Source organism: Equus quagga, chromosome 10 (genome assembly GCF_021613505.1).
Source record: "Equus quagga isolate Etosha38 chromosome 10, UCLA_HA_Equagga_1.0, whole genome shotgun sequence".
NCBI classification, from domain to species: Eukaryota; Metazoa; Chordata; class Mammalia; order Perissodactyla; family Equidae; genus Equus; species Equus quagga.
In genome coordinates, this window is record NC_060276.1 from 65,588,591 (window position 1) to 65,607,397 (window position 18,807).

An 18,807-nucleotide genomic window follows, 5' to 3' on the forward strand; every position below is an offset into this window, starting at 1 on the left:
AAAGTTATGAAGAGTAAACGTGAAAATTGTTCAATTTCAATAGAAAGAAATGCAAATTAAAATAACTCAAAATATCAACTTTCTCCACTAAAGCAGACAATTTTTATAAATTATAGTACCTAGTGTTGCCCAGGACATGTTGAAACAGCTGCTCTTATGTACTGCTGATGTAAGATTAAATTCATAGATCTTTTTTTGAGGGCAATTTGGCAACATATATTAAAACCTTAAATTTTTCATACAATTTTATCTGATAACTCCATTTTAAGAACGTATTTTAATAAAATAATCAAAGATCTGCACAAGTATTCATCATCAATTTATTATAATAGCATAAAATTGCAAACAAAACTAAATATCTCACAATAGAGGAATGGTGAAATAAATTGTTACATCATTATGATAAAATATTATGCATGATTAGGAGTAATTTCTTTGAAGAGTAATAGAGTTATGTGAAAAAACTGTATAAGTGTAGTTTAATTTTAAAAGTACATTTTTATCAGATTTATTTAGATGATGCACATACCATCTAATTCGACCACTTAAAGCATACAATTCAGTGGTTTTTGGATATTCACAGAGTTGTGTAACCATCGCCACAATCAATTTTAGAATACTTTCATTACTCCACAAAGAAACCTCAATCTCATTAGCAGTCACTCCCCATTCCTCCACTCCCACCTCTAGGCAACCACTAATCTACTTTCCATCTCTGTAGATTTGCCTATTCTGGACCTTCTGTATAATCCATGATTCCATGGAGTCATACAATATGTGGTCTTTTGGGAGAAAATATTTAAATATCTGATAAGAGACTTGTATGCAGAATATATAAAGAACACTTGCAATTCTAGTCTGTACAGAAAGTAATATATAATAATGTACACCTGAAATTACACAATGTTATAAACTATTATGACCTCCATAAAACAATTTTAAAAAAAAAAACTCTTACAATTCTATAATAAAAAGAAGATCCAATTTTTTAAATGGGCAAAGGATCTGAATAGACATTTCTCCATATATAAACGATCAATAAGCACAGGAAAAAATGCTTAACATCATTAGCCATTAGGGGACTGCAAATCAAAACCACAAGATACCACTTAATCTCCACTAAGATGGCTATAATCTGAAAGACAGATAATAACAAGTGTTGATGAGGATGTGGAGAAATTAGAACCCTCATACATTGCTGTTGGGAGTATAAAATGGTGCAGTCACTTTGGAAAACAGTTTGGCAGTCCTTCAAAATGTTCAACATAGAATAACCATATGACCCAACAATTCTACTCCTAAGGATATAACCAAGAGAAATAAAAACATACGTCCACACAAAACTTCTACATGAATGTTCACAGTATTATTCATAATAGCCAAAAAGTGGAAACAACCCTAATGTCCATCTACTGATGAACAGATAAATAAAATGTGGCATATCCAGACGTAGAATACGATTTGGCAACCAAAAGAATACATGCTGCAACATGGATGAACCTTGAAAACTTTATAAAATTACATTTTTAATTTTCATTTAAAACTTTTAAGTATTAAAATATATCTGCATATGTAGAAAAACACTGAAAGGAAATATACCAAAAACATAAATAAAAACAAAATTTGTACATGGGTTACTTCCTTGTCTATCCAGTTTTGACACTTTAACCTCTGTCTGACCAATATTCTTATCTCACTTATACCATTGCCTCAGCCAGCAAAAGCCCAACTTTCAGATTTAATCCAGCCATCTGCCTTCTCCATTTCTATACTCAGGCCGCTGAGAACTACTACAAGAATAACACAACTAATTATAAATACTGATTGCAGCTGATTACAAATAACAGAACTGAGATTATACATTTGTGGTCTCCAGCCTAAACTGGCCTGATAGGTCTTCACTACTTACCTACTTAGCTACTTACCAGTAGTTCTTTCCTTTGTCAACCACAACTTCATACAGTTTCTCATATCACTCCTATCCTATATCATAATGAAAGTCCTAACACATGCAACAGGGATAGAAAAAAAAATAAAAGGCACTCTGATTGGAAAAGAAGAGATAAAACTATCCCTATTTGCAGATGACACGATTGTCTACATAGATAATCGAAAGAATCTACAAAAACTCCTGGAACTAATAAATGAGTTTAGCAAGTTCACAGCACACAAGATCACACAAACACCTATTGTGTTTCTATACATTAGCAGTGCACAGTTAGGAAACCAAAATCAAAAACACAATACCATTTACAATAACTCTGAAAAATTAAATAGCTAGATATAAATCTAACAAATCATATACAAGATCTGTATGCCGAAACCTACAAAACACTGATGAAAAAGACCAAAAAAGACCTAAAGAAATGAAGAGACATACTATACTCGTGGGTCAGAAGACTCAATATAGTTAAGATGTCAATGCTCCCCAAATTGATAGACGGGTTTGATGCAATCCCAATTAAAATTCTAGTAGAAATTTTTGTAGATATAGACAAGCTGATTCTAAAATTTATACAGAAAATTAAAGGAACTGGAATAGCCAAAAGAATTCTGAAAAAGAAAAATAAAGTCAGAGGACTCAAACTGTCCAATTTTAAGACATATTATAGTGCTACAGTAGTCAAGACAGGGTGGTATTGGCAAAAGGATAGACCCATGAACCCATGGAACAGAATAAAAAATAAAATACAGAAATAGACCACATAAATATGGTCAACTGATTTTTACACAAAGATGTAATGGTAATTCAATGGAGAAAATATAGTCTTTTCAACAAAATGGTGCTAGAACAACTGGATATCCCTACGCCATGTACACCTCACAACATAAACAAAATCTAACTCAAAATGGATTATAGACCTAAATGTAAAATGTAAAACTATAAAACTCTTAGAAGAAAACATAGGAGAAAATCTTTATCACTTTGAGTTAGGCAAAGAGTTCTTAGATGTGACATCAAAAGTAAGCAAGTAAGATACATAAAAGAAAAAGTTTATAAATTGAACTTGAACAAAATTAAAAGTGCTTTCTCTGAGAAGAACACTGTTAAGAGAATAAAAAGACATGTCACTGGCTAGGAAAAAATATTTGCAAAACACATATCTGATAAAGGACTTGTATCCAGAATATGTGAAGTGCTCTAAAAGCTCAAAAATAAGAAAACAAACACCATGATAAAAAATGGGCAAAAGGGTTGAATGGAGATTTCACCAAGGAAGTGGAAATAAGCACAAGAAAAGATTCTCAACATCAGTAGCCATTAGGAAAACGCAAATTAAAACCACAAGGAGATTTCTTCACACCCATACTTGGATGGGTAAAAGTTTTTTTAAAAAGCAATTTCCCATTATATCAAGGTACTATTGTTTATTTAACCAATTCTCAGCTGTCCAACATTAAGATTGTATCCAATTTTTCACTATTATGAATAAGGCTGTCAATAATATCATTGAACATAAATCTTTTTCCTGATTTATTTCCTTATAAATCATTTCCTCATTTTCTTAGGATAGAATCCTAGAAGCAAAATTACTGGTATGAACACTTTAAAGACTCTTAATATATATGGCCGAATTGTTTTCCAGAAAGCTTGTACTAATAATAACTACTTGAGCGCCTACTGTATGCCAGATATTGTTTTAAGTAGATTTTATTATGTCTGTTGTACAGATGAAGACACTAAGGTCCATTGATATTATTTGTCCAGAATCACAGAGATAGCAAGTAGCAAAGCTAGAATTCAAATTCAGAATTGCCCAGTTTCAAAGCTCATGTTATTTCTATGTGAATTTCAAAAATAAATATTTTGTGTTATCAAATTATTATCTATTTCCTAGATAAAATGTGGGAAATATGAATAGAAAGTAAAGAAAAATGAAAATAAATTACCCATGAATCCACCACTTTTAACAATTTAGTGTATTTCCTCAGTCTTTTGTTCCAGATACAATTTCTGGGTTAAAAATAATTATAACATTGTAAATATTTTGCATCCTGCTTTTTTCACTTGTTTTTCAATGCTGACCCATACTCTTCATAAACATAATTTTACAGTTATGTATTATTGTCAATAGATGTTACTGTGTGGATATTTACAGTTGTTCAGCTCACCTGTGAATTTCTTCTTTTCATTCCTAGAACCCTCCATCTCCCATGAGGCTTACAGAGTTCAATGTTGGGAACCATTCTAATCTTCAAAATAAGTCACCATGGCGGAGTGAAACCTTCACAGTTTGAAAGCATCCCATCAAATACTTGCTGTGCAGATAGATGTTTCAGGACTTTACAAGTTATTTAATTTACTGACTGAACTCATCAATCTGGTAGCAATTAATTCAAGCTAGTCTTCCTCTCTTTCTTTATTTCCCCTCCTCCAATCTTTGAAAGCCTAAATGTGTAACATATATATCTTTCCAGGGCTCTTTCCATTCCTCTTGTCAGGTAAAGAGGAATTCAAAAGACTTCCTCAGAGTCTTTATCTCCCTTGGAAAAACTATTAATCATATCTATAGGGTCTTTGTGGTATTGTGGGAAATCAAACTATGTTTGCTGCTTGTGTGCATGTGCATTTATAAGCATGCATATGTGCAGCATCTTTACACAAAAGTCTACCATAGTGTTGCGAAAATCAAGGTTGAAAAACTCTGATGGTTTTATTCAATCGTGCTTTTTCCATAAATAGAAATTTAGATATTTGCTGAGCTGTGAACACCATCCCTAAATCAGGTACCTAAAATTCGAAAGGGAGATTCAATACACTGTGATCAAGGTGCTTGAACTGGGAATTGAACAACAATGTAAAACCTCTTCTCTGTCATAGAGGTGTGGTGTTCCTGAAAGCACCACAGCTAACAGAGAAGATCAGGTCAGATTGCCACAGTATTAAATATAATGATTGTGTTTTAAAGACTTTTAATGCCAGACTGTGGTAAAATTCTCCAATTACTTTTATTCTTATCTTTGCTACCTAGCTTTATTTTAGCCTTTATGGGTTACTCTATGATGAAAGAAAAACTATAAGCCTAAGTTACAGACCATAGATTTTTTTAAAGGGTTTAATGGTGATTTTCAGGTTTAATTACAGTACTGTTCATAAAGGCGAAGTTTCACAGTTGAAATTAGCCTAAGGATTAGCACAAAGGATCAATGTTTTCACAGCAGGGGTTAGTGTACAGATAGTGATAGCCTAATAGTAATGTGGCAATTCTTTTCTTTTTTTAGCTTCAGTGGCAGCTCAGCCATTAAGATAGTTTACATCCATTTCCCCATTTATTTATAATCAGCCGTTCTTTTAGTCCTAGTGCCTGAATCAGTGAGTATGGACACTAATGCTGCTTCTTTATAATAATAATACCTAAGAGTATTGATGGTTTTCATTTCTCAGCCAGTGCCCATCTGCTGACAATAGAAGCCCCAACTCTTACAGAGATCAGTGAGAGTTAGAGGCATCTTAGAGATACCAAGGAGTTGAGCTCCCAGAGGGATCTTAGGTCTACTAAATTTTCCCCCCTGAAAGCTTTTTGAGTAAAAAAAGAGTTGCCTGCCACAAACGGTTCAGTCTTAGGGCTCTAGTGGAGCTGAGAAAGTGAGCAATCCAGTTCCTTAAAGCAACAAAAAACTTGTTCATTTGGATTCTCTAGGAAATTTTGGTCAAGGTAAGACTTTTAGCATACATTAAATGGATTGTGGCCAGCATTTCATTTGAGAGAACACTAGAAATGACTAAGTCTATTGGGACCAGGGACTGTTTCTCAAACTCAGACACCAAGAAGCAGGCTAGAAGACTATGCACACTGGGTTTCACGATGAAATTGTATATGTTCAGATAGGAAGATTTTTCTCCTTCCTCTCTCCCTCCAAAACACTATCCTATCTAGGTTTCTCTTGAAAGTTTATTTGGCCATCCATATGGTCTTATGATGGATAAGCCTTGCCTTCTATTCATATAGAAATGCACCTTTCTCTAAAGGTAGGGCCATTACTTACTCCATAGCCAGTGGGCCTCAAAGCAATCTTTCCCTTTTCCATCTATCATCTTCTGCCAGAGGTTTAGGCAGAGTAGCTGCTAACTATGATTCAAAACCAGGAAGGAATCAAGAACTTCTTTGATGCACAGAGTGTATCAGCATTCAGCACTCATAGAAATCAGGTCATAAAAGACAGTGTCAGGAAACGGCAGGGAAACACAGGAAGGGTAAAGCTCAGGAGAGCTATAATGCAAAGCTGATTGTTTAATGTCTTCCAGACTTACACTGTCTTCAAAAGGCCAAATAAATCAGGGTTTTACGTGGGGGCTTGGAGAAATAAAGAAACCTTGTTCCTATCTGTACCTTTGTTCCACTAGTTTATAGACTCTGATAATATCCCTATCCATAGATCATTGAGTATTGACTACTGTACATAGGCATCCCCACCAATTGAATATGGATAAAGACAAAGTTTTGTTTGATAATTATCATACCCTGATCTGGCTCCTTTGCTTGCTTTTCCTTGGGGCCCTGTCCAATAACCTCTGCAGAATCTCATTCCCCAATCTTTGGTACCCATTTTCCCCATTTGCAAAACAAAGACACTCATTATTAGGATCCTACAGTTGAAAGGTGCTATGTAACTCCCTAGTGCTCTTATATGTCTTTCATTGCAGGACTGGAATGAAAAGTTTAACTATAACAGCATTTCTAAGCAAACTAGTGTGCTCCATTCTTTTCTTCCACGCTCTCATTGCTGATTTGTTCTTGCAGAGTTTAAAGTACTTTATTAATGTTTTTCCTTTCATTCCAACTAGAAAGAGACAGAATAGAAATTATTTTCCCCATGGTACAGCTGGAAAAATTAAGGGCAAAAGAAATGAAGTGCCCTCCAAAAGCACATAGTTATTTGGGGCAGAACTCACAGTTACCATGTCCAGTACACTGTTAGAGTGACTTGGCTTCCGAGTACTGGAATTACCATGGAGCAGCTTAGAACACTGAGAGCAATGAGGGCAGGATCACATTTCAGAAGAGTCCCATTTTGTCCAAAATCTTAAAAGTATGCAATTTATAAAACTCATTTTCTATGTGGTAGAAATGTAATATGTGCCTCTTTCCCTCACTGGCCCCATGTGACACATATTTCACACTACATGGCATCAGCCAGTGTCATTATCTCCTCCGGCACCCATAGAGCCCAATCTCAGGGCTGTCTTTGCCAAGGAAAAGAATATGCTTCCCTATGTTTATGCCAAATTGCACCAAGTATAGGCATTGAGCTTAATGGAGATTTAAGCACAATCCTAGCAGGTATGTTTTAAGAAAATTAAATATACGTTATTGTAATGTGCACCTGAAATTTTACATGGCCCAAATTCACAGGAATGTAGCAGTCTTGCAACACCTATCTTTTTCACCTCTCATCACACATACATATCTACATACAGGTGTGCACACGCGTATGCACACACACACACTGCCCCCCAAAGCAGGCTGCCTAGTCTTTAGGAGCAAATGCTTTAAAGGAATGATTCTCTGTCTTCTCCTTTTAGAAAAAAGTCCAATAGTCACTGCAAGTGAAGAACATTCCATTCACACATTCTAGAACCTCTGCTCCCAGAGTACCTGAGGTACTCAGTTGGTGCAAAAGACATGATCTGTGCCTCTATCAGAGGCACATAAGGCATCTAAAAAGATTGTCAGACACTTCCATAAGTCTCATCTTCTTAGAAAATTCATGAGCTCCATCCAATCAGTAGGAAATGGTCTATGAGGTATGGTACATCTGCATTTCTTTAACCATAGGTGTAATGTACCATATTAAATTGTAGCCTTTTGCATGCAGGTGTTATGCAATATAATAATGAATGGGTGGCTCCTACTAGCATGCAACCCATGACTATTTACTTCCCCAAAAGGGCTAGGGCTGTGTCCCACATAATGGTCAAAACTATTAAATGTGTTCTTCATAGCAGCCTGGTATATGGCCATCAGCAAAATGAGTTAAAACAGACAATGAATTCAATATATCAGGAAATGGATTTTTAGTAGGGAAAACACTAAAAGAAAAAAAACCAATAAGATAAGACGCATTCAAGGAATAACTGCTGTCACTCTGCTAGCTAAATCAGCAAAGGGACACAGCAGGAAATCTGGTACTGGGTCTTGGTAATATAGGAAATGTATTGGAGAGCCATAAAAAGAAAGGCACTGGGGACCTCAGCAGTTAAGCTCAAGTTGCCATTTGCTGCAAATCCTTTCCACCAGTCTGCTCAAAGTGATTGTATATAGTATTCTTAAAAACATATGTATTGCTACAGAAATATCCACAAACACTGACCAGCATTATCTTCCTATGTTCTTTATTAAAAGTATATGCATAAAATTGTCATTTCTTTTATGTATTATGGTTTTGTTAAACAACGTTGGCAAAGCCCAAAATTTCAAACCACTTTGATGGAAGTTTCTGTATATCTCAATTCATGGGGGTATAGTGGAGTTTATTCACTCCCAGGTTGATTGGTATGTGTGATATGTAGACTCCTCTGTAACATCTCATCTTCCAAACACCCATGCTCAGTATTTCTGTCTTACGTTCAAACATGGATATGAGTTGGTAAATTAGCAGCAATGGCTTTTAGATAGAAAGCTGACTTGTCTAATGGCACTTAATCATGTTCAATTTCTGCTCAGCTTCACACATCTTTTGCCTTTTCCTGTTATTGTGATAAGTAAAAAGTAAAAGAAAGAACTTCCCTTTTGTGCCTAAGGGTGATATGAACTCTGGTTTGCTTTTTCTTACACTGAAGACTATGTTTACTGTTCTCCAGATGCATGTCACCTGAAAAAAGAATATAATGATTCTGAGAAAATAACACAGTTGTCCACTTGTTCCTAAATTATACATTACCCTCAGAGAAATATTTTAAGAGACCCTTATTAAGTAAGCCCCAAATAAGTTTTCCCTCACTAGATGCACCATTTGCACAGAGTCCTTTTCAGACAGAATAGAGAAAAGCCCCCCAGTTAGCCAACAAGAAGGCAGAAGTCCACAAAAATGCAGAGCATTTAAAAGTGAAGTTTGGAACACTCAGTGCTGATCGTGACTAATTAATAATGGAGAATTTGAATCACCTCAGAGATGCCCAACCTGTAAAGGTCAGGCTTAACACAAAACCAGAAAGAAGTCTTTTATTCTAGTTAAGCTTATAAAGAAAGTGCTTACTTTGTCCCAGGTAAAGACTTGAAACATCTTAGCTGAAAATCCCATTTTATTTATTCCAATGCATCAGCTACAAACAGCTTGAATTTGCATCATGAGCACACTGCAAAAAAATTCAAATACTAGAAACAAAGGACAACTAATTTCTTTCTAGATTTAAAAAAATGGCATAACAGAGGAAACCTTTATAGAAGAATCTTATCTGATTTTTTTTTGAGGAAGATTAGCCCTGAGCTAACATCTCCTGCCAATCCTCCTCTTTTTGCTGAGGAAGACTGGCCCTGAGCTAACATCTGTGCCCGTCTTCCTCTACTTTATATGTGGGACGCCTACCACAGCATGGCTTGATAAGCCATGCATAGGTCTGTGCCCGGGATCCGAACCGGTGAACCCTGGGCCGCTGAAGCGGAATGTGTGAACTTAACCACTGCACCACAGGGCCGGCCCCAGAAGAATCTTATTTGAATAGAGGTTACTAAGGAAGTTCAAGACATAGATGTTTAAAAGGAAACTTTATAAAGATATAATGGTTTATATAAGAATGTGTAAACATATTGACATGCATTTTCTTCGTGTTATAAACAACAAAATTTTGAAATTAATTTTCTCACCATATGCAGGGACATTGAAAAACTAGTCAGTTTCTCTTTGAATATTAAAATATTCATTCTCACACAGTAGCATAATGTTTCAGTGTTTAGACTTCCAACTCTACAGGGGTGGAAAATTTATGACAGTGAAAAGCACATTTTAGCAAACTCTTTAAAAAAAGTATTTGAATATGTTTATGGTTTTGAAAGAAATTTTCCTCATAAACCTTAACTGAAGTATTCAAATCAATTTTGGAAATTAGCACGGTATCAGACCTAGATCCTGACAACGTTGACAAACTCTAAAATAAATTTGGCCACAGCATATAAGAATTTCAATGAAAATAAAATACAATTGGCTGTAGGGGAAGCAAAAGTTTTGCTATTGAAACATTAAAGAATATAGGTTATCAGTTAGTCAAAAAGTGTTATACTTTCCCATTCACGGTCATACCATACATAAATTGCCCCGGACAATTAGAAAGCACTTAGAGTAATGTGGTTCTGAGGGACCCACTACAAATGCAAACCTGAAGTCATTTCTGAATCACAGGAGTCTGTGTGTGGCAGGGCTACTGGGTGCTGAGGGTTGAGGGTTCTGTGACATATAAAAAATCAGTGGGGGTACGGCCCAGTGATGCAGCGGTTAAGTTCGCACATTCCACTTCAGCAGCCCAGGGTTTCCCAGTTCAGATCCTGGGTGCGGACATGGCACCACTTGGCAAACCATGCTGTGGTTGGCGTCCCAAATATAAAGTACAGGGAGATGGGCACTGATGTTAGCTCAGGGCCAGTCTTCCTCAGCAAAAGGAGGAGAATTGGCAGCAGATGTTAGCTCAGGGCTAATCTTCCTCAAAAAAAAAAAAATCAAAGGGGAATACTGGTGGAAATGAGCCAAGATGAGATAGGAAACATTAACAATTAACAATTTAACCCCTTTTCCACTTCATTATAATTTCCTCTAAACTTTGAAGCCTTCTATTTTCTACCTACATATTTTCAATCTATTTAAATTGTAATTTTGTTGAAGGTAAAGTTAATTTATCTCTTCTCTATGTATCCTACTGACTGATCCAGAGACAACTTCAGATTTGCATTTCTATCACTGCCTTTGATTATCTTAACAGAACGACCTGGAGCATCTATTTCTAAACATTATTTTTAAATACTTTAATTTGTCATGAACTTATGAAGTTTTCTACTTTTTATTCACCTGAAAGTTTTGGACAACCTCAGTTCAGCCAAAGTTATCAGAAAAAACTTTGCCTCCATATGACTGTTTTCAAAGGGTATAGACACTACAATCCTAGTTGATAAATAAAACAATGTATTTTAATGTCATCTTTCTACTGCTACCCAATCTAGCTTTTAAATCTACTTCTTCATGATAATTCTCACTGCCATGAGCTACCAACTTTGTGAACACTATTGTCAAGAAAGTACAGGGGAGGAGGAAATAGTCATCTACCCTTATAAATTCTTCTGGCTGGCCTAAGAATTAAATTGACATGAGACAGAATAACAGGAGAAAATAAAAGTTTAATAACATGTCTACATGAGAGAAACCCAGGAAAACTGAGTAACTCCCCAAAATGGCTGAAGCTACCACCTTAAATACCATCTTCAGCTAAAAACAAAAGAGGATCTTGGGGGAGGGTGGTACTGCAAAGGGGAGGAAGGCAATTCACATGTTGATGGAAAAGCAAATGTTTAGTAAACAAATGTTTGCCATACCTTGTGAAGACAATGGGACATGGGGAGCACTTTGATCAAATGGGCCTTGCTAGGTTCCTCCCTGTCTACCACACCTAGTTCATATTATATTACAGTTATCTATGATGATAGCTCCTTTCTGAAACAGGCCTTCTACCTTAAATTCCTTTAGGCAGTTAGGGGGAAGGTCAAAGTTTCTTCCTGAGTATTTGGTTCTTAAAAATAATTAAACCAAAGAGACACATTTTGGGGTGCCAAGTTCTGCTCCCCTACAAAAGAAAAAAGGGGGAGTAGGAAAAGAGGGAGAGAGGAAAGTTGTTCGAACTCATTTGAGATTGCCTTAAACCAGGGACCTTCACCTTATTTTGGTCATGCACTCCTTTGAGAATCTAAAGAAAGCTATTGACAGTCTCCACATAAAAATACATGTGCACATGCACACACAGAATTTTAGTTTCAGAGGGTTTTCAGAGACTCTGAAATATATTCATATACCCTAGTTAAGAATTCCTACCTTAAGTTGTATCCCATCTTTATAGAATCATCAAATCAAATAAGTGAACTTGTATGTGATACTGTGTTACATTATCAAACTGGGCTATGGGTTACCAATTAATGCAGTCTATTACTGAGTTTATTATATTTTTCAGAATTTGCTATTTCCATAATCCTCCACCCCATTACCCAAGGCTTTGGAGCAGTTGGCTGAGCAGCAGAATGGTTGTTGCTAAGGATATCAGAGAGATGGGCTGTGTACACAGCAGGTGCTATATAAAGTCCTCTCTTCCTTCAACAGAGGACCAAATGTTTCTCATCAAATTAAAGGAGTTTTAAGATGACAGCTGTTGGAATATTTAGCTCATGTCTGTTATTTTTAGTGACATTGACATTGGTTTTTAAATATCAGAAATGGGTTTTTAAAGAGAATTTTCTAGTATGAGCATTATGCTCCTTTTTACTTTCAAATCCTGTTATTTATTGGATTTTGTAAGATGCATGCCTAAAGTTTTAACAGATTTTTAAATTGTGCATGTATTAATGCTGCACGGCAGTGGTTCTCAAAGTGGGGACCCTAAAGAACCATCCAAAAGTAACAAGAGAAACAACCTCTGAATCTCTGGACCAGAAACAGTTAATTTTATCTCCAGCCAGAGTGGAAAAAACTGGTAATTCATGGACCATGGTCTAAATAGAGTGCTCACAAGTGTTTTATGTAGTGAATAGTGGGAAAATTATGCCTAGACTCAGGGGTGTTCTGGACCTGTTCAGGAAAGCTTAAAAACAACATTTTATGAAGATCAAATTGTTCACAAGTAACTTTACTGTGTCCCAGAACAAAACTCAAGAATATTAATAACAAAAATATCTAGCACTAAACATGATGAAATTTTCAGTATCTGGAATCCAATAAAGAAAAATCACAAGGCGTTCAAAGGAGCAGTAAAATAAAACCAATAAATTTAAGAAAAATTTTTGGTAAAAACAGACCCAGAAGTGACAGAGACAACAGAATTTGTAGAAAAACGTGTTAAAACAGTTATGATGTCTACATTCTGTGTGTTCAGAAAGGTAGAAGAAAAGCATGTTAAAGAGGAAACACGAAAGATATAAAAATTGAACTTCTAGAGTTAAAAAAATGACAGATGAAAAATGTGCTGGATGGCATTTACAGATGATTAGAAACTACAGAAAAATGATTAGTGAACTTGATCATATAGCAAGTTTAGTTTAGAAACTAAAATTAAATAGAAGAAGAAAAAAGATTGAAAAAGAAAGAATAGATAATTAGTGAACTGTGGGATAACTTTAGGCTGCTTAATATAAGTGTAATTGTTAGTCCTAGAGGGGAGGGAGCAGAAAAACATTTTGAAGAAATAATGGCCAAAGGAGATAAATTCCAGAATAGTGTTGTGAGGAGCTCCACAGACACTCTCTCTAGCAAAAGAATCATAACTGGTAAAAATTAGTTTTAAAACAGTCGTTTAAAATCTCTGGAAATTGTCCTAAGAGCATACAGTAAATGAAAAAATAATGATTAAAAAAATCTGGGGCGGCCCCATGGCCAAGTGGTTAAGTTTGCATGCTCTGATTCATTGGCCCGGGGTTTCGCAGGTTTGGATCGCAGGCGCAGACATGGCACCAATAGTCAGGCCATGCTGAGGCAGCATCTCACATAGAACAACCAGAGTCGCTCACAACTAGAATATACAATGATATATACTGGGGGGCTTTCGGGAGGAGACCAAAAAAAAAAGATTGGCAACAGTTGTTAGCTCAGGTGCCAATCTTAAAAAAAAATCTACTAAATTTCACTAGTAACAGCAAGTTTGTAGCATTTGAAAAACAACCTGCTCCCTCCATTTGCCCCCCTCACCAGCTCAGCATGTTTCAAGCTCTACCCCAAGCAGATGCAGGCAAGAACACAGGGCTCCCTCTCCCTCTAGTCACCAGTGAAGGCTATGGTATCTGCCATGGAGTGGCAGACCACCAACATTTCTCATTCTACGCTCTGGTTCCATGTGGCAGAAGCTCTATCCCAGGCAAGAGTGGTTTAGAATTTGGGGACTCTTCATCCACCAGCCCATAATTGTGGAACAGTAGTTCCACCTCAGGCAAGGCAAGTTGAGAATACCGCTGCCCTGATCACCCTCACACATGCTTGCTCATTCAGCAAGGAGAGGATGCCAAGGAGAGAGCTCCAGAAGAGGTAAACCAAGAAGACCCGAGTTTACTACCCAAAACCAGTGCCCTGAACATAAAGCAGGAGTTTCATTCTGAGAAAAGTGGGCCACTTTCCTTCCAAACTGTTCTGCAGCAGTGGTATAGAGATTTTGCTCAAGGATGAAAGGCAGGACATAAGAAGAGATAGCTCAGTGCTCTTCCCAAGAGAACAGAATTTATTTGGAACACAATGTAGGATAATTCAAGGCTAGGATGCTCTTAAATCCAATGGAGATTTTAGTGGTAAGCAATTAAGAGGAGGCTACAGCTCCATTAGAGCAACAAGCTAAGTCATAGCCCAGCTGGATGTTTAACAAAGAATCATGGTAAGAGACAGAAAGCAAGAGCAGTCCTGTAGTAGGAGCAAACCTCAGAGACTGGTTTCAAAGACTACTGCTGCAAAAGTGCCCAAATTTAACTGGATCAGACTGTAGGGCAATTTATGCCCGAGGCCACTGTTTTAAAAAATAGAGCAGGGGCTGGCCCCGTGGCTGAGTGGTTAAGTTCACGTGCTCTGCTGCAGGCGGCCCAGTGTTCCATTGGTTCACATCCTGGACGCGGACATGACACTGCTCATCAAACCACGCTGAGGCAGCATCCCACATGCCACAACTAGAAGGATCCACAATGAAGAATATACAACTATGTACCGGGGGGCTTTGGTGAGAAAAAGGAAAAAAATAAAATCTTTAAAAAAAAAAATAGAGCAAATTAGTAGAGGCTAACAGCTGGGTATTACACCAACAAAGGCAGACGGCTTAACAAATCAGAGAAAGAAACAGTAAAAAGGAGACCTGCTAAAAGTATGTTGTCTCATGGGAATGTATGCATCCTGTGAAAAGTGACATCAGAGACTTCACATTGCAGGGGAAATAGACTTCACTAAAATAGCCTAGCCAAGTCTCTAAACTAAAAAACAAGCTAAAAAAAAGTCCCACAGCAGGGTGATCAATATCTCCATGTTACTACAATATATTATCAGAAATCTCCAATTTTCAATAACAAATTATGAAACATGCAAAGAAACATGAGTATGACCAATACACAGGGGAAAATATAGGTAATAGAAACTGCCTTTGAGAGGACCCAGATGTCAAATTTAGCAGACAAAGACTTCAAACAGCTATAATAAAAATGTTCAAAGAAATAAAGGAAACCATTATTAGAGCAATAAAGGTATGATGACACTGTTTTATCAAATAAAGAAAATCAACAGAGACAGAAATTACAAGAGAAGATAACAGAAAATTCTGGAGTTGAAAACAACAATAATTGAAATGAAAAATTCACTGAAGTGCTCAACAGTAGATTTGAGCTAGAAGTGAAAGAATCAGCACACTTGAAGACAGATGATGGAGATTAGGCAATCCAAAGAATAGAGAGGAAAAAGAATGAAGAAAAATGAACAGAGTCAAATAAATGTGGAGCATCATTAAGTATATCAACGTATGTGTAATGAAAGTACCACAATGAGAGAAGAGAGGGAAAGGAGCATAAAAAATATCCAAAGAAATAATGGCTGGAAACTTCCCAAATTTAATGAAAAATATTAAGCTATACATGCAAGAGCTCAGTGAACTCCAAGTATGATAAGTTCAAAGAGAGTGACACTCAGATACATTAAAGTAAAAATTTTGAAATCCAAAGACAAAGAGAAAATCTAGAAAGCAGCAAGAGAAAAATGACTCATCATGTACAAGGCAATCTCAATAAGAGTAACACTTTATTTCTCACCGGAAACAAGGTAGGCCAAAACAGAAGGAAGATAGATTCAAAAGGCTGAAAGAAAAAAAATCTATCAACCAAGAATTTTAAATCCAGCAAAACTATCTTTCAAAAATGAAAGAGAGAGTAACATCAGCAAAATGACAGAGTTGGCAATTCCAAGCTCTTGTCCTCTCACAGAAACGTTAAGAAAAAGCAGAAACTGTCTGGATCAACTTTGTCAGAAATTTGGAAAACAGTCAGATGGTTACATCAACCAAGTGAACAGTGAATGAATAAAAAAGAAATCTGAAAACAGGAAAGCTTTGTGTCATTTTTACTTGCCCTTGCCACACCCCTCTTCCTTAGTGCAGTGGCAGTACTGAAGTGGTGGCAGACCATGTTCCCACTGTGGGATCCTGATCTCTACTTCTACAGGGAGCAGAGCAGAACTTATTCTGCTCTAACCCCTGTATGTCTGTTCTAACTTGTCTGGGGGAAACCTGAAGGACTGATGAATGGCATTAGTCTCTGTTTTTTCAAACTTGGAACTCAGGCTGGAAGAGTGGTGGGCATTGCTGGAAAATATTGCAAGGAGAACTAAAAACTCACAGATACCTGGGGCAAAAGATATGGTTGAGACCATAGACCACATAGAGCCTGAGAGGAAAAGCTGAAGGAGATTGTTTGGAAAATTAGGACACCCAAAAGCACCCATGGATACAGGGGAATTTAGAAACCCATGTGCCCACCCAGGGCAAGATGCATGCTCAGGAAAGACCTGAGAAGGTCTAAGCTTTCACCTTGGGCTTATCCCTAGGGTCAGTGCAAGCCTGGTAAGTGTTAAAGGAGTGCCCCAGTCCAGAGCCAATCTGCAAAAACTGTAAGAGCTGTTTGGTTTCAGGGGGGAGGGATTTTGCTTTTCTTATATGCTTCTTTTGTTTTCCCTTGTTTTGTCTTTAGCTCTGGCATTCGAGAAAGTCTCTGTCATAACATCAGCTGAACATGAGCAAAAGGAACAGAGACTTCAGTGCCACACACAAAAAAGCATAGTCTACACAAAATAGTTTGTAGAAGTCACTAAACATATAGTGAAAAATTATTACCTAATTAAAATGTTATGGTGGAAAATATCCATTTAGTAAAAAGTAATCAGTAAAGGAGGAATAGAGGAAGGAAAAAGACATAAGGCATATAGAAAATAAAAAGTAAAATGGCATCCTAAATCCAACTATATCAATATTTTCAAAAAGTCACTAAACAAATGAACTACTATAGCATTCAATAATAAAGCAAACTTTGGTGTTATGGACTCAATTGTGTTCCCTCAAAATTCATAAGTTGAAGCCCTAACCCCCAATGCAATGGTATTTGGAGATAAGGCCTTTACAGAAGTAATTAAGGTTAAATGGAGGCATAAGTATGGGGTCCACTCTAATAAGACTGCTGTCCTTATGGAGAGGATGAGACACGAGGCATGCATGTGCACAGAGGAAAGGTGATATGAGGGCATAGTGAGAAATCTGCAAGCCAAGAAGAGAGGTCTCAGCAGAAACCATGCTGCCAGCACCCTAATCTTGGACTTCTAGCTTCCAGAACTGTGAGAAAACAAATTTCGGTTGTTTAAAGCCAACCAGTCTGTACTATTTTGTTATGGCAGCCTGAGCAGATTAATATACCAGGGAAGGGGGAAAATCTTATTTTCAGACTTGCCACATGATAATATTCAAGTGTCCAGTTTTCAAAAAATATCACAAAGTATACAAGAAAAACATAAATGTAAGGCCCAAAGGAAGAAATACCTTGACAGGAACAAACCCGGAAGAAGCCCAGGCATTGAAATTACTAGGTAAAGACTTTAAATCAACTGTCTTAAATATGATTTTAAAAAAAGCTAAGGAAACCATGGACAAAAATGAAAGAAAATCAAAAAATAGGTGCAAAAATTACAATATCAAGAAAGAAAAGAAATTATGAACAAAACTAAACACAAATTCTGGATCTGAAAAGTAAAACAACTGAAACCAAAATTCAATAGACAGATTTCATAGCCAATTCAAGCAGGTAGAAGAAAGATTCCGTGAACTTGAAGAAAGAACAATTTAAATTATCAAGTCTGAAGAGCAAAAAGAAAAAAGAATGAAGGAAAATGAATAGAGCCTAAGGGACCTGTGGGGTATCATCAAATGGACCAACATATTTACTATGGAAGTCAAGAAAAAGAAGGAGGAGGAAGAGGAGAAGAACAAGGAGGAGTAGGAGAATAAGAAGAGGAAGAGGAGGAGGAGAAGAAGAAGAAGGAGGGGGAGAGGAAGGAAGAGGAGGAAGAGGAGAAGAAGGAGGAGGAGAAGAAGAAGAAAGAGACAGAAAGAATATCTGAAGAAATAATGGCTAAAAATGAACCAAATTTGATGAAAGACATGAACTGACAAATCCAAGAAGGTCAATCTAGTCCAAGCAGGATAAACTCAAAGAGGCACACACTGAGACATAGTATAAGCACAGGATACTGAGGCACAGTGTAAGGAAACTGTTGAAAGTCAAGGACAATGAGAGAATCTTGAAAATAGCAAGAGAGAAGTAACTCATCACATACATGTGATCCTCAATAAGATTAACAACTGATTCTTATCAGAACCTGTGGAGGCAAGAAGGCAGTCAAATGACATATTTAAAGTGCTGAAAGAAAAAACTGTCAACCAAGAATTCTATATCTGGCAAAACTGTCATTCAGAAATGGGAGAGAAATTAAGACATTCCCTGATAAACAAAGCTGAAGGAGTTTGTTAAAATTAGGACTACCCTACAAAATATGCTAAAGGGAGTCCTTCGGTTTGAAATTAAATGAAAAACTAGATAGTAATTCAAAGCCATATGAAGAAAT

The 18,807-nt window shown here is 36.6% G+C and overlaps 1 protein-coding gene across 1 annotated transcript in view; it reads left to right on the forward strand.

The window, feature by feature from the left end:
• ZDHHC15 (zinc finger DHHC-type palmitoyltransferase 15) overlaps positions 1–6,329 on the forward strand; it is a 70,302-nt gene extending 63,973 nt beyond the window's left edge. Inside the window, exon 12 of the mRNA XM_046673814.1 lies at positions 4,141–6,329. The gene's annotated coding sequence lies outside the window, so the exon portion shown is untranslated. The remainder of the gene's footprint in view (positions 1–4,140) is intronic.
• The last annotated feature ends 12,478 nt before the right edge of the window (positions 6,330–18,807 follow it).